This window comes from Oryctolagus cuniculus, chromosome 14 (assembly GCF_051225735.1).
Source record: "Oryctolagus cuniculus isolate XC-2025 breed Fujian yellow rabbit chromosome 14, ASM5122573v1, whole genome shotgun sequence".
NCBI lineage: Eukaryota > Metazoa > Chordata > Mammalia > Lagomorpha > Leporidae > Oryctolagus > Oryctolagus cuniculus.
Window position 1 is genome coordinate 80,997,170 of NC_142880.1, and position 12,294 is coordinate 81,009,463.

Below are 12,294 nucleotides of genomic sequence, written 5' to 3' on the forward strand. Positions count from 1 at the left end.
GTGGGTTAATGCCCTGGCCTGAAGCGCCAGCATCCCATATGGGCAACGGTTCTAGTACTGGCCGCTCCTCTTCTTTTCTTTTCTTTTTTTTTTTTTTTTTTTTTTTGACAGGCAGAGTGGACAGTGGACAGTGAGAGACAGAGAGAAAGGTCTTCCTTTTGCCATTGGTTCACCCTCCAGTGGCCGCCGTGGCTGGCACATCGCACTGATCGAAAGCCAGGAGCCAGGTGCTTCTCCTGGTCTCCCATGGGGTGCAGGGCTCAAGGACCTGGGCCATCCTCCACTGCACTCCTGGGCCATAGCAGAGAGCTGGCCTGGAAGAGGGGCAACCGGAACAGAATCTGGCGTCCAGACCGGGACTAGAACCGGGTGTGCCGGCGCCGCAGGTGGAGGATTAGCCTATTGAGCCGAAGCGCCGGCCCGCTCCTCTTCTGATCCAGCTCTCTTCTATGGCCTGGGAAAACAGTAGAAGATGGCCCAAGGCCTTGGGCCCCTGCACCTGTGTGGGAAACCCGGAAGAAGCTCCTGGCTCCTGGCTTCAGATCGACTCAGCTCCAGCCGTTGCAGCCAATTGGGGAGTGAACCATCGGATGGAAGACCTCTTTCTCTCTCTGCCTCTCCTCTCTGTGTAAGTCTGACTTTCAAATAAATAAATAAATCTTTTCAAAAATTTTTCACCAAAATTAACTTACCTTTTAATTCCATTTTCCATGAACTTTTTGAAATTCTCTTGCATTTCACAGATTTATTTCTTGTCTCCTCACCTACAATGATAGCTTCATGAAGGAAGAATTTTTTGTGTCTCACTTACTGTTGGTTCTGGAGCAGAACCTGCTTCCAAGTAGATGTATAATAAATGTTTATTATACATCGAATGAATGATCCACCTCTTACTACATTCACATGGTAGTAATGAGGGATTCCCAGTCCCAGTGTCTGTTCTCAAAATAGAGGGCAACAGATCAGGCTTCAACAGACATCCCATGCGTGCCAGTTTCCTCCTGCTGCTTTAACAAATGACCACAACCTTAGCAGTGTAAAACAACAAAAGTTTATCATCTTACAGTTCTGCAGGTCACAAGTCCACCTTGGGTCTCAACAGGCTAAAACCAAGATGTTCGCAGAGTTGCATTTCTTTCCGGAGCTCCTCGGGGAAATATCTTTTCCCTTAGTCACATCTCCCTCTTTTCGACAATTACACTGGGTCTACCTGGAAAAATCCATGAGAATCTCCCTATTTTAAGGCCATCTGGCTAACTTCATTCCATTCCCAACCCTAATTTCCTAGTTTTCCTATCCTAACCTAGCATATTTAAGGATCCTATGGATGAGGATGGGGTCTACTTGGAGGACCAGTGTCCTGCCCACATCATTCTATGGAACAAACCAATAAAGGTAGGAGTTCTATGGGACTGGCATTTGGCACCGTGTTTAAGAAGCTGCTTGGAACAGCTGCAACTCAAGTTCCACCTCCACTCTCTATTCCAACTTCCTGCTAAGGCACACCCTGGGAGGTAAGAGATGATGGATCACGTACTTGGGTCCCTTCCACCCATGTGGGAGACCCAGAGTGAGTTCCTAGCTCCTGGTTTTGGCCTGGCCCAGCCCTTGGTGTTGTAGGCATTTAAAGAATGAACCAGTAGACTGGCTTGCTTGCTTGTTCTCCCCCTACCCTCCTCTCTCTGTGTGTCTCTGTTTTTCAAGTAAATAAACATTTTTAATTTTTTTTTAAATTTCTCCCATCAACTAGATAGCTATGATTTTTACTGTCCAGATAAACATTCAGTCCTGACATGAGGCCCTTCCATTCATCCTTAGTGAGGTATCCAGGAAACTTTCCTGGACTTAGAGGCAGAAGGTATATTCCATTCATGATCTTCAATGAAACTACTGCTCCTGTAACCTAAGAAGACTAACTCAATCAGTGTGAGATTCCCATCTTCTCAACAGGAAACTGGAAGTAGTAAAACTCACTGACAGGTTTATCATGAAGAAGAAAGTTCTATAAACCTCAAACTCCACACAGTGTAAGGGATTATCACTCATGGTTTGATTGTAGTGCTCCTCAAAAGAAATTACATAAATAATCATTCACATACTTTGGAAAAAATCAAAACTGAAATTGATTTCCTACTGCAATATCCCCCATGGTCTAAGTCATACATGATCATTATCTTATTTGTTGATGACAATATTGCTCAGAATAATCAATTGTGAATGTGAATTTGATTTCATCTGTTTGAAGCTTCTGTCTACACTTTTCTGAAATGCGACATTGGGAAACAAGTGATCTCAACATTTATATGGTAGTTTGAAAAGTAACCACTGTAGTTCTTATGAATATTTCCTTTTAGGCTCATTCAGAAGGAAAATCAGTTTTGTAATTCTGGTGCCTGGAATGTTGAATGGCGGAGAGGCCTGGTGAATATTCGTTACATTAATGAATGAGTTAATACATTAATGATTGATTAGCTGACTGATTAGATCTAGGAGCACCTTAGGAATTTGTCCATGCCACTGTTAGACAGTAATGCATCCCTCTCCATCTTCACTCTCCAGTTCATGATCCAAAGGGAAACAAGATTTGGCCGGTCTCTAGAAAGAACTCTTATTTTTAAAGACAGCTTCTTTAAATAGGAATCACTAGCTTCTGACTGGCTCTCCTGGTCAGTGCTCTCATGATCAAACACTTCTCCCTGAAGTACCCCTAGGAAGAGAACTACAGGGAAGATTTTAACTTCCTGTTTAAGAACAGAAGTGAAGATGTGTGGCGTATTTTAATGGAGCCCATCCCCTAATGAGGTGTATCTACTGCTTCTGTGGAGCCAGCAAGGCCTTGAGGCTGAGAAATGTTCTTAGCAGACAGATATCTGATTATGAACCTCGCTGCCAGGAGGCGGGCTCTATCTCAGGAGTCAGTGGGTGACACGCTGTCAGATTGGTGCCGATAAATCAAGGGCTTCTATGAATCCTAAACCCACTTGGTGGGGCTCAAAGTACAACCAGTGTGAACCCCCAGACAGTGAAATGAAATGGGTTACAAGTTGAAACACCTTCCTAAGACCACAGTGGGAGCTGGGCCCTTGATGATTCCACCCAGCTTGCTTTGCCAAGACAGAGAAAGGATTTTCTAAGTTAAGAGTCTTTGAGCACTGCACATTTATGACCAACACTGGGGGAGGGGTCGTCCATGCTTTTCCTCCTTGAAGCTACAAGATTTATGAAAAGGAACTCTGAATAATCAACCCACTGTAAGTAGAAAGCACTACCAATTTGATCAAGAAGTTAAAAGAATAAGACTTGTTTGTACTGAATTTCACTCAAAATACTGTTGGATTTAGAAGAGAAGGGGAAAGGGGACTTAGCAATGTGAATTTTGCTGGCAACATGAAATTCCAATCTAATAACCAATTCTACAATAACTGTTAGGGAACCATTCATGGAGAAAGTAATTGTAGCGCCCTTTGAAAGAAAGTAACTGCGCAGTAGTGTGCAGCTTGAAAGAAAAGTAGAGTGGGAACCACCCTAGCTGGTAAGATTTGAAAAGGGACAGCCTAACTAGAAGGCCTAACCACAACTGTTGTTGCCATGACGACGGGACCCTGGGTGGTCGGAATGTGGGCGGGGCTAGCCTCTAGAAACTGTATATAAGGGGACCCTCAGCCGCTGTAAACCAGAGGTTGCTCAGCCTCTCTCCCCAGTCCGTAGTGCCTAGTGCCTGCAGGAGTAGGCTTGAGCGATCTCTCCTCCTAGTCGCCTGGAGTATCAGTAAAGTGTGTTTAGCTTGACCTTCCTCAGTCTCCTCGACTCTTCCTTCGCGGTAACCCGGCCAGTTCCCGAAGGGGGAGATCCTGACAATAACCATTTGGCCACAGTCACAGCAACTATCTCTGGATTCACTCAAACCTAATACTGCAAGTGTAGCCTTTAAAACTATTTTCATTTGAAGCACACACTGAACATTAAGATGGCTAGGGAAAATCATAAACTCTAGGAGGTCAGAAATGGCTAGTCCATTTTTCAACACCAATCTACCATAGATTCTGGTAAGAAAAAAAATAGATTCTCAGTAAAATATTAATTTATTTCCATTAGGACATTCCTGTGGTTTGAATGTATTGCCCACGAATCTATGTGTTGGGAAGAGTCCTCAAACTCATAGGTTAATGGTATTCAGTGATAGCATTATGGGAGGTAATTAGGATTACATGAGATCATGGGGGTACGGGGTCCCCACGATGCCATTAGTGGCTTTTTAAGAAGAGGAAGAGAGACTCAAGCTAGTGCCTTTGCCCTGTTGATACCATGTGCACCCCTTGTAAGGATGCATCAGGAAGGCCCCCACTAGATGTTCTTGGACTTGGCAACCTCTAGAACCATAAGCTAAGTAAGTCTTAAGTCTTTATCAGTTACTGAGTCTATGGTGTTTTTTACAGCAACAGCAAACAGACCAAGCCAAGAGCCAACTTACATGTTGAAAAAGAGGCTTCAATTAATGCTTCTGTTAGGGTTATGTCTGAGTTACCTACAAGCATGCCTACATTTTCTAAAGCTGGGTACTACTTCAACTAATAGAGACTCATTTATTCCAGTTTAAGAGCTAAATGGAACTCTATTCAGCAAAAGATGAAATGCATTTCAGACTTCTGGATTTTTTATTCAATTATTTACATTAATTCAACTCTATACTTCTCCAACATTTTCAGCAAAATTCATTTTGTCAAGTAGAATCTTTCCTATGACTATTATATGAAGGTGCTAAGGTACACATACATACACACACAATTTTTTTGTTACAAGATCATTTAGTACACTAGTTTCAAAAATAAATTGAGGAGCAGGCATCGTGGTGCAATGGGTTAACCCACTGCTGGTGATGTCTGAATCCCATATCAGAGTACTAGTTTGAATCACGGCTACCCTGCTTCCTGTTAATGCACCTGGGAAGGCAGTGGAAAGTGGCCCAAGTATTTGGGCCCCTGCCACCCATGTGGAAGACCAGGATACAGTTCCTGGCTCCTGGCTTTGGCCTGGACCAGATCTGGCTGTTGCAGCCATTTGGGTAGTGAAGCAGCACATGAAAGCTATCTCTCCTGCATGTTTGTCTACCTTGTGTTTTCATAAAGAACTCTGAACTCTAAAGATCTCACATGTTGAAGGTAAATGTACATGTTTCAATTAGCCATAGATTTACCTACATCTTATAATTCCATGTACATTTTTAGTAATACAACCAACTTTTTTACTTACTGCAGTTTTTAAAGTTAAAAAGATCTCTAATCAGGGCCGGCTCTGTGGCACAGTAAGCTAAGCCTCCGCCTGCAGCACCAGCACCCCATATGGGCGTCAGTTCATGCCCCAGCTGCTCCTCTTCTGACCCAGCTCCTTATTGATGGCTTGGGAAAGCAGTGGAAGATGGTCCAGGCACTTGGGCCCCTGCACCAGCATGGGAGACTCAGAAGAAGCTCCTGGATGCTGGCTTTGGATCACCTTAGCTCTGGTGCCTGCAGCCATTTGGGAAGTGAGCCAGTAGATGAAAGACCTCTCCCTCTCCCCCCTCCGCCTCTCTGTCTCTCTCTCTCTGTCTCTCTCTCTCTCTGTGTCTCTCAGTCTCTCTCTCTCTCTCTCTCTCTCTCTCTCTATTACTTTACCTCTCCAATAAATAAAAAAGAACTCTAATCAATGAAAGGTTAAGTCAGTCTCATCATCTAGATTTTGATTCTATATTGCATACTTCAAATCTGCAATTCCCCCAAATTCTCCTCAGCAAATGCCAATAAATACTAAGCATGAACAAATTAAATATTTCCTGTCAGCAGCTACAAAATTTCAAATTCTTAAATTGTCTTATCTCTTCACCTGTGTTTAAGATCTTTGTTCAGGGGAGAGTAGTGGCAATGATTTTATTTTAGCAGAGTCCATAAAACTGCAAATACCTGGAGTTTCCCCACCAAGCCATGGGAAAAACATTTTTTGTGGCAAGAACTAATTAATAATTCTTACAAGACATGCATCCCTCTCACATCTTCACCCTCAGAGCAGTTCTAAAAGCTAGCATTGTTGAAGACTATATATACTACTACTCCTAGAGCAACCACTAAGATCTTAGACTTTCATAAATGGCTCAGTCCTAAGATTTTCCTTATTGTTCCATCTCAACAAGAAGGTGGGATGCAGGGGACCCTCCTAATCCAAATCCCGCAAACAGGTGAAAATGAAGTCTCAGAGACTCTCCACCTGAGTGACAGGAACAGCCGCACTAGCGGAAACAGGACAGCTTCTGTCTGCTGCATAACTTGTTGAAAACCAGTCAACCAAAGGCTGTTGATTATTCTGAGGTCTTTTAAATATATAAGGTCTTTTTTAATTTTAGAGATTTGACTTCCATTATTTAAGATGGCCCATTCTACAACAATGCCTAATAATTAGATTTATTTATTTTGACAGTCTGTAGCTTCTCATAAAAGGCCATCTGTAACATTTTTCAAATTAAGGATTTTTTTCCTACAAAGAACATTATTATTAACAATGTGAAATATTGAGGCTTTGGAAGAGAAGTGTAATCAAAGACCACAACACCAAATTCCATTATCACAGTGCCTGGTTTTGCCTCTGCTTTCTCAATTTAAAGAGGAAGAACTAAAAGCAAATGCAATAAGTAGTGAAGCATAAAGGATAGGGAAATGGAATTGCTGAGTTAGATTACAAACATCTCAAGAGCAAAGAATGTGCCTTTTCTTTCTCTTTCTTTTATGTCTGTACAACAGTGCATAATCCACGATGTATCCTATTAACAAGTCAAGATCAAGAGGACAAATAGAGCAGACAAGCCACTTCAGAATCTTCCTCCGTCTGCCTTAGCTTCCCTCTGTTGTACTTAGTTGCCCATTCTATGTGTTGTTTGAGCTCCATCCCCAGTATCATGCCTCCCAGGCCTGCCCATTACCATGTCAAATTCACCACGTAGTGTTGTAGAGGTTGTGTACTGAACGAAGATTGTCAATTGAAATGAGTAAGAGCCAAAACCCAGCCCACAGTTACCAAGAGAACCAGTTACTAGTGCCCAGCTGGAAGGCCTGTCTGATGGTTCTGTGGACTGCTTTGAGATAGCCCTGTCACAGAGCCACATCTATTCTGTTTTGCACAAAACAAAAGCCTTACCCACTGCCCATGTTACCAAATGTGCACACCAAATCTGTATACAAAGGAGATTTCTTGAAATGAGTTGGTTATACTGAAGTATATTCTTGGGTCACATTTTCCAAATTGTGGAGTTTAAGAGAAAGAACAAAAAGAAAGCTAAAGCTCTACCTGAAGGGAGGTTCTTCCTTTTGAGGTCAGCAAAGCCAAATGGCCTGGGCTGCTACCACTCTGGAAGAGGGCATGCCACCTAGCTCTCTTTGGCTTCCTCCCTCATTTTCTTGTTGTTTCTTCCTTCCATAATGATAGGAAGCTAGAAAATCATCAGAGAAGATCCAATTCATCCCCCCACCACTCATTCCTCTTTGGCTCCTATTCAAGACAGGTTGGGGGGGTGGTTGCTTTCAACCTGGGAAGACCTAGAATGGCTCCCAGGCCAACTGGTCTTGGCCAACGGGTAGAGTTGTATTTCCTTGGTCTTAGGTTTGCTTCTGCTGATTTGTTGTCTGGCCCAATCAGGGCAGGCATTTCTTTGCCCTGAAAATGGTAACCTTCAAGAGCCAGATTCATGGAACTCAGGATAGATTAGGAGTGAAGCAGAAACAAAGTGGAATACTAGGTTCACTTTCATTCTGATCCTTAGCCCATTTTCTAGCTTAAAGAGAAGCTCATGTGGTCTGGCCTATTGAACTAGAATCTTAGAATTCTTGCTAGTACTCACAGTACTTAAAAATGTGCATTTCCCTTGCAAACTTAAACCACAAGGAAACATCAGCATACACCTATTTGAATGGCTATTACCTAAAAGGTCCATATAAGGAATCTTTCTAAAGCTCATGAAAATAGATATAATTTTAAAAAACCATGCAAGTATTGCATAAAATTTAATGTCAAATTAAGTTTATCTTTTAATTCCATTTTTTGATAAACTTTTTGAAGTAACCTCATGACATACAATCTAGCAATACCACTTCTAGGTCTGTATCCAAAAGAAGTGAAATCAATATGGCAAACGGACATCTGCAGGACCAGCACTATGGCACAGCGGGTTAAAGCCCCAGTCTGCAGTGCTGGCATCCCATATGAGTGCCAGTTGGAGTCCCTGCTGCTCCTCTTCTGATCCAGCTCTCTGCTATGGCCTGGGAAAGCAGTAGAAGATGGCCCAAGTCCTTGGGCCCCTACACCCACATGAGAGATCTACAAGAAGCTCCTGGATTCTGGCATCAGATAAGCACAGCTCCAGCCATTGCGGCCAATTGGGGAGTGAACCAGCGGATGAAAGACGACCTCCCTCCCTCCCTCTCTCTCTACCTCTCTGTAACTCTGCCTTTCAAGTAAATAAATAACAGAAACATCTGCACAATTATGCTCACCACAGAATTACTCACAATAGACAAGATATGGAATCCCCCTAAGTGTCCATCAACAGATGAATAAAGAAAATGTGACATATCTATCACATTCATAGACATTAAGAAAAATATGAATACTATTCACACACTTTTTAAAAGGGAAAAAAATCCTGTACACATGACAGTATGGACGAACCTACAAGACATAGTAAGTGAAATAAGCCAGGCGCAGAAAGACAAACACCACATGATCTCATTTATACATGCAATCTAAAAATGGTGAACTCACAGATGCAGAGAGTAGAATAGTTACCAGGGCAAGAGGAAAGGGTAGGGGAGATATTAGTCAAAGTCTACAAAACTTTAGGCAAAAGGGAAAATTTCCAGAGATCACAACTTGGTGACTATAGCTAACTACAATGCACTGTTTACTTGAAAATCATTGAAAGTCAATAAGAAGTGTTCCAACCACAAATAAATGATGTGAGGTAATGCATATATAAGAATTAATTAGCTCAACTGAATCATTTCACTGTATGTACATATATATTTCAAAACAAAATGCTGAATACTAAAAATATACGCAACTTTTATGTTAACTAAAAATACATTTTTAAAATTTAATGTACACTTCCCAAACCTTGACCTCCCTGTATTCTTATTTCTCAGTATTCTCATAAGACAGTAGGAGGTCAGCCAAGGACAGGATCCACACTCATGGATGGGCTAGCATGTTCTCCATGTCCTCTCTAGCCCTGTGCTATAATTTCTTCCATACAATTCCTGTGGCTCTTGTCCAGTCTTCTTCTACCACTTTCACACCATCTTGTGTTCCAGTTGTCGCTCCCCCATTCACGGAGGAACGACACAGGACCCTGCACTGTTCTTTTGTCTGCTCGGCCCTTCCCGGGTTTGCTGCTGGTCCTTCCCGGGTTGGCCGCCAATCCCTCCACCTCCGTGGAAGGGCGGCTCCCCCTGCCACTTTCCCCACTTCCGTAGAGGAGCGGCACACCACCGGCCGGCTCTCTCAGGGACTGCTCAGATGTTATCCGGATGTTCCTGGTGCATGTTGTCTCTCTCCTCCTTTATAGTCCTCTTCCACCAATCCCAACTCTGCTGCCCACACACTGAGCACGCTGCTCTCCTCCAATTAGGAGCAGGATCAGCTCCTGCAGCTCATCGATCAAGTTGGCGAGAGGCAGCTGTGTAGAAGTTGTTTACTCCCTTTCAGCGCCATATTGTGGGAGAGCAGATGCATAGAATAAGTCTTAATTCCAGTAACTTAGTCTAGTCCGAGTTGCTCCCCACATCCAGTCTTCTGTGAACTATCAGGTTGGAAGGCCATAAGATAGCCATATATATATATATAATTTAATATAATTTAATCAGGGCTAGTGCTATGGCATAGAATGTTAAGGCGCCGCCTACAGTGCCAGTATCCCCTGTGGGTGCCGGTTCAAGTCCCAGCTGCTTCACTTCCAACCCAGCTCCTTGCTAATGGCCTGAGAGGGCTAGAGGATGGCCCAAGTTCTTGGGCCCCTGCCACCCACATGGGAGCCCTGGAAGAAGCACCTGGCTTCTGAATTTGGCCTGGCCCAGCCCTGGCCATTACAGTCGTTTGGGGAGTAAAGCAGTGGATGGAGGGAAGATCTCTCTCTCTCTCACACTTCTTTCTCTCTCTCTCTGCTTTTGAATAAATAAATCTTTTTAAAATAAATGTTAAATTATTTAATCATTTATCAATTATTAAATTTTTAATCATTTGATACTATGAGCATTGATGTGCCTAATCTGTACCAGAGTTTAAATCTTGAAAGTGTCTTGTAGTCGAACCAAGTGGGCACATTTACAGCTATTTGAATAGCGCAGGCTCTACCACAGTGGACAAAATTAAGGAGGAACACACCAGGAGATCTAAACAGAACAGACAACAAATCCCAGGGGTTCTGCTTTGAGAGTGAAAAACAGCAGTCTTTGCCCATTTTTAATTTTCCTTAATTAAAAGCAATGAAAAATTACTCTAAAAAATTAGTTATTAGTGTCTAGCTGGGATGGCCACATATTTGTGGATTGCTTTGCCAATGCCAGAAGTGTCTGCCTCGCCATCACTGAGGAAGCTGGCCAGAGCTGCTTTGATAACTTTGAATCACCATGGCTATATCAAGTCAGGGAGAGTGGTCAGAGGTGCTGTGATAGTGCCCAAAGCAGCTGCCACCTTTACACACCTGTACTGCTCGGACAACTGATTTTCACTCTGGCCTGGTCAGTTCGTATCCAGACAGGTGTTGACCTTGGTTGGCACTGCCTGAGTGGCTGCTGTTTTGACATCAAGAAAAGGAGTGGTCCAGCTTGTGGACTCGCCCTTATCCAAGTTACTGCACCAGAGCCAGTTGTTGAAGGGCACCTTGAAAGCTCCTGGCTGGCCCCACCCCTGCCTACTGCCCAAGGAAGGAATTCCCTCCCACCCCCACCTCAACAAGCCAACCGACCTTGCTGGAGCGCTGCTTCCCAAAGCAACCCTTTCTGCTTTGAGGAGACCTGCTTGTCTTCTATTCTCCTGTATCAGGAATTAGAGTAAGGGTAGCTACCATTCAGTAAAGCTTAGGGGTTTTACATTTATGAGTTTATTTCACCCTCACACCATCGCAGCGACTTGGGAATTCTGCTCTTTTGTCAAATGAGGAATAGACGCAGAGGGTGAAGAATCTAGCCCCATGTCACACAGCTGAACAAGGACTCACTTGCACCCGAGTCTGTCTGGCCCCATCACTCTGTTTACAATCACTACACTGCATTTCCTTGTGTTTCAGCATCCACCTAACACCAAAGGAAAATGAGCTAAACATTCCATGTTAGCATCCTGGAAATTCCATCAATGAGGGAGGAAAGGGCTAATCGAAGCCACATCTAAGTCTTAATTAAATCACTGATTGTTATTTACTTCCATCAAATCCATTTTAGGGCTATTTTATAGGTAGAGTCACACACTTCCATTTCCAAGTTCTTGGGGTAGTGTTGTGAGAAGCCGGGGGGTCGGGGAGGGGAATCAATGCCACATTACCTCTGGGCGTTGCTTATAGCAACTTCACCGAAACTATAAAGTAAAATAGTTTTGAATGGTATGTCCGTATCTTTTCTTCTCTTCCTTGAAACACACCCCATTCATAAGTGGTTTAACAGAAAACAAGACTTTAGCAAGAAGTAAAATCAAAGACTCAGAAGAATGCCTTTGGACTAAATGAATCAACTGTGTTTTGCCAAATCACAGCCATACAACATCTGGGGCCTCTCCTGTACTTGGCGACTTTCCTGCCATATGAATCTGCATGAGAATCAAAGCACTTCTTTCATAGAAGTCAAAAGAGCCACACTCTGGCCAGCGTGCCAGGGACCATGATGTAGCCGTGGACACGCCCACCTAGGGCTTCAATTCAGGACCCAGAGACTCCGAGAGCCAGGAGCTTTCATTCTGGTGACCACGGTGGGAGCAGCCGGGTACCGGGCCCACGGCTCCAGCAGCGCCAAACAGAAGCATCCGAGCTCAACACCAGCAGGGCCTGTGCAAGTGCCCTGTGCAGGGCTCAGCAGCAGCAGCCGCGAGGGCTCACCGGGCAGGTTCTGCCTGTGTGACTTTGAACGTGGCTGTGGCTTCTCTCCAGTGTTCCTACCCAAATGCTGAGGCTGGCACCCCCGAAATTAGCAGTGACCCTAGCAGACGCCTCATATCTCTCAGAAAATTCTTTTCCTACCCAAGTCAGCCAGAGGCCTATTCAACTGCTTGTCTTGAAGATCCCTAGTGGGC

At 43.7% G+C, this 12,294-nt stretch overlaps 1 protein-coding gene across 6 annotated transcripts in view; it reads right to left on the reverse strand.

The window, feature by feature from the left end:
- The window catches only part of PDE4D (phosphodiesterase 4D), a 1,644,269-nt gene that overhangs the window by 1,518,034 nt on the left and 113,941 nt on the right, over nucleotides 1-12,294 (reverse strand). For 2 of the 6 annotated variants that reach the window (XM_089313188.1, XM_089313189.1), the window contains exon 2: nucleotides 1,065-1,210. The exons of the other annotated variants lie outside the window; for them this stretch is intronic. The gene's annotated coding sequence lies outside the window, so the exon portion shown is untranslated. The remainder of the gene's footprint in view (nucleotides 1-1,064; nucleotides 1,211-12,294) is intronic. 6 annotated transcript variants of the gene reach the window in all.